A 4,544-nucleotide genomic window follows, 5' to 3' on the forward strand; every position below is an offset into this window, starting at 1 on the left:
ATACATTTTTTTCCTTTCTTAAAAATAGCGCTAATTTGTGCTTCTTTCCATCTACTTGGAACAGTACTGTCAGGCGCGGATCCAGACGGGGGGTTCCGGGGGTTGGAACCCCCCCTTTTTTTTGGACGATCAATGCATTTGAATGGGGACATGTAATTGGAACCCCCCCCCCCCTTTTGTCCTGGGTTAGGAACCCCCCCTTTTTAAAATGGCTGAATCCGCCCCTGACTGTTTCTTATTGATTGGTTGAATATTATGCATAATGGTGTTGATATTGTTTCTGCTAACTCTATGAGTATTCTTGGGTGTATCCTATCTGGTCCCGGAGATTTTTCAACCTTCAGTCCCTTAAGTATCTTAGCTATTTCTTCCTTATTTATATTCATTTGTAGCATTTTATTTTTAGTGTTTTTTATTGGTAAGGTAGGTACTTCTCCTTCTGGTTCTTTTGTGAAGACACTGTTGAAAAACGTTGCTAAAATTTCAGCCTTTTCTTTGTCGTCATCGGTCTTTCTAGACGTTTCGTCGTTTTGGTCTGTTAATAGTTCACCTATTCCTGATCTTGTTTTAGACTTGGACTTTATAAGTATTTCCATATTGCTTTTGTTATGTCGGTTTTAACATGAAAGTTCTTCAGAGCAATGCTTATACCGACCCTAAATAAAGCTTTATGTGTTGTGTCTTATGTCTAAATTCAATTGGCATTTCTATTCACTTTGGCAATTTTGCATTTAATGCACTATATAAAAGCTGGGACTATTATACAATTACTAGTAGTATACAATCCCAGAGAACAGCTATGAAAATTGCCTAAATTAAAATGTGAAAGTACATATTTGGAAGCTGGAGGTGTAAAAGAGATATAAAGCTCCAGACAGCCTGTATTGTTCATCTCTGACTCCTGTGAGATCATTGTGCGCTATAAGATTGATGCACTTTGTCTCTTATGTAAATAATTGTTTGGGTTAGTTTCAATTGAATGCATTATCATTTGATTTTGTCATTTGTTAGGGACTTTCCGTTTTGAATTTTCATCGGAGTTCAGTATTTTTGTGGTTTTACTTTTTAAATCGTTTTTTAAAGAGATCGATAAAAAAATCGTCCTAGTATAAAAAGTTTAAACTGAATCTTTATGTTGTCAAACGCTTGTAAGACCACACATGGAATACCATAGAAACATCTGGAAGTACTTAGGACAAGTCAACATAAACAAATTAGAAGCCTTTACCAGAGGCGGATTTAGAGGTTTTTTCAGGGGCCCCCCTTTTGAGGGAAAATTTGGTTTATAACCGAAGCGCCCCCCATATTATAAAAATTTCTGGATCCGCCACTGTTTACAACCACGATTTGCACTAAATGATTACTATAGAAGAACGAGCAGTGTTACATCAATGCTACAAACCCTAAATCGGGAGACAATACAGAAAAGGAGAGCTGAATGTGAAAAAGTCATCATGTTTTATAGAGTAGTACCCGGACTGATTGCCATACCACTACCATAAACAAATTTACAGCCTGTAACAGTACGAGGACACACAGACACCTAGTAAGCTGCACATCCCTTGAACCATTTAAAAGGGGTGTACAAGTGGTCCAGCTTTTATAGATGAACAACCTTATTTTAACGTTCTTTAAAAGAAGCACCGTTTCACTGATAATTCGCATTTACCCGCACATTTGTTGTTCTCACATCGAACATGTACATTAAACAGTGACATACTACTCCCATGGGAGGGGGAAGAACATTAATCGTGTCCAAATCCTTACTCAATTACTGTGTCCACACTCTTTGTTGCAACACTTTTCCAATTGTACCGCGATTTGTATGCAATATATGCCCTCCTAGGGCCCTAATTTGGTGAATAAAAATATTCTTTTCTATTCTGTTCTGTTTTTCTCCTCTCTTGTTCTGTTCTTTTCTATACTTTAAACCAAGGGCTTTTTTTACAGTTTGATGGTATTGTAGTTGTGTATTTCGATTATATGTAGCTATGCTAATCAATGTTCTTTTTCCTTGTACATGTACTCTCTATATGCCCCTTGTGGTCCCATCCAATGATGCATGAATAGCAAGAAACAGTCCTTTTGGAGTTCTGGCAAACATTGTTTTTACTAAGTTTGTCCATTAAAAATAAAGTTGCAAGATATACACATGAGTCAACTGTTTGCCACTGTAACAATTGTAATTATTTTGTAAAGTGATATTTTATAACAATACAGTAAGGAGAAAACTTTAAACTGACACTGCTGAAGTTCTATAAGTATAGAACTGTAAGTTTAAAGTAAATGTTGAGTAAACATCAGTAAGTTAGTCACCAAACAATACAGACAACATCTTAATGTCATCATAGAGCCAAGCATATGATTCCACTCTAGTATAGTCCGAGGGAAGTATGAGTATTTATATACTCTGTGGTTTGATGGTGGTTGGTATATATGATGTTTGCCTCTATTATGTCGATTGTTTGATTGAACTGTCATCAATGTCCACTGATCTCCACTACCTCATGCTGGATCTTGTAAAGCATGACAATCAATGTTTACTTCGAATAATGAATACAAAGTATAGATTATAGCTTTCTCATTTGCATAAAACAACAAAAATTTGCTTTCTCATTTGTATAAAATAAGCTTTCTAATTTGTATATTGTACAGAATAAGCTTTCTTCTCATATATATATATATGTCGTACAAACTCAGCTTTCTCATTTGTATATATGTAGTACAAAATTAGCTTTCTTATTAGTATTTGTATAGATGTAGTACAAAATCAGCTTTCTTACTAGTATTTGTATAGATGTGGTACAAAATCAGCTTTCTTACTAGTATTTGTATAGATGTGATACAAAATCAGCTTTCTTACTAGTATTTGTATAGATGTAGTACAAATTCAGCTTTCTTACTAGTATTTGTATAGATGTGGTACAAAATCAGCTTTCTTACTAGTATTTGTATAGATGTGGTACAAAATCAGCTTTCTTACCAGTATTTGTATAGATGTGGTACAAAATTAGCTTTCTTACTAGTATTTGTATAGATGTGGTACAAAATCAGCTTTCTCATTTGTATGGATGTTGTAGGTTATTAACTTTCTAATTTGTATAGTTGTTGTACAAAATTAGTTTTCTCATTTGTACAGATATTATACATAATATGCTTTCTCATTTGCATAGATGTTGTACAAAATTAGCTTTCTCCTGGTATATATAGATGTTGTACAAAATCAGCTTTTTTATTTGTATAGATGCGATACAATATTAGCATTCTCATTTATACAGATTTACAAAATCAGCTTTCTCATTTGTATAGATGTTGTACAAAAGTGGCTCTCTTTTATATTGATGTTGTAGGAAATTAGCTTTCTAATTTGTATAGATTTTGAACAAAATTAGTTTTCTCATTTGAAGATAGTATACATACTTATCTTTCTCATTTGTACAGATAGTATACATAATTAACTTTCTCATTTTCATAGATGTTGTAGAGCTTTCTTATTTACATAGATGTTGTACAAAATTAGTTTTCTCATTTGTAAAGATGTTGTAAAAAATTAGCTTTCTCATTTGTATATACATGTATATATATAGATGTTGTAGGAAATTAGCTTTCTAATTTGTATAGATGTTGTACAAAACCAGCTTTCTTATTTGCATAGATGTTCAAGTTGTACCAAATTAGCTTTCCTTTATTCATAGATGTTGTACAAAATTAGCTTTCTCATTTGTTTAAATGTTGTACAAAATCAGCTTTTTCATTTGTATAGATGTTGTACGAAATTAGCTTTCTCATTGTATAAATTTTGTTTGAAATTAGCTTTCTCATTTGTATAGATGTTGTACAAAATTAGCTTTCTTATTTGTATAGATGTTGTACAAAATTAGTTTTCTTATTTGTATAGATGTTGTACAAAATTAGCTTTCCTTTATTCATAGATGTTGTACAAAATTAGCTTTCTCATTTGTATAGATGTTGTACAAAATTAGGTTTCTCATTTGTATAGATGTTGTACAAAATTAGGTTTCTAATTTGTATAGATGTTGTACAAAACCAGCTTTCTTATTTGCACAAATTTTGTATCAAATTAGCTTTCCTTTATTTATAGATGTACAAAATTAGCTTCTCATTTGTATAAATGTTGTTTGAAATTAGCTTTCTCTGACATTTGTATAGATGTTGTACCAAATTAGCTTTCCTTTATTTATAGATGTAGTACAAAATTAGCTTTCTCATTTGTATAGATGTTGTACAAAATCAGCTTTCTCATTTGTATAAATGCTGTACCAAATTAGCTTTCCTTTATTTATAGATGCTGTACAAAATCAGCTTTCTCATTTGTATCAATGTTGTACAAAATTGCATCCAAATTAACTGTATAGGTACTTACTTTGCTTTATTTTAATAAAACAATTTGAAATCTTTTCAATTTTATGACTTCTTTTCATATGTATGCTTTCAAAACCAAGAAATAATTGACTATATATACTTCTTCTAAAGAATTTCTTGATTGAACCTAAAAGTCTGGTTCACTGATTAAAAAACAACAA

Source organism: Mytilus edulis, chromosome 2 (assembly GCF_963676685.1).
Source record: "Mytilus edulis chromosome 2, xbMytEdul2.2, whole genome shotgun sequence".
Classification (NCBI taxonomy): Eukaryota; Metazoa; Mollusca; class Bivalvia; order Mytilida; family Mytilidae; genus Mytilus; species Mytilus edulis.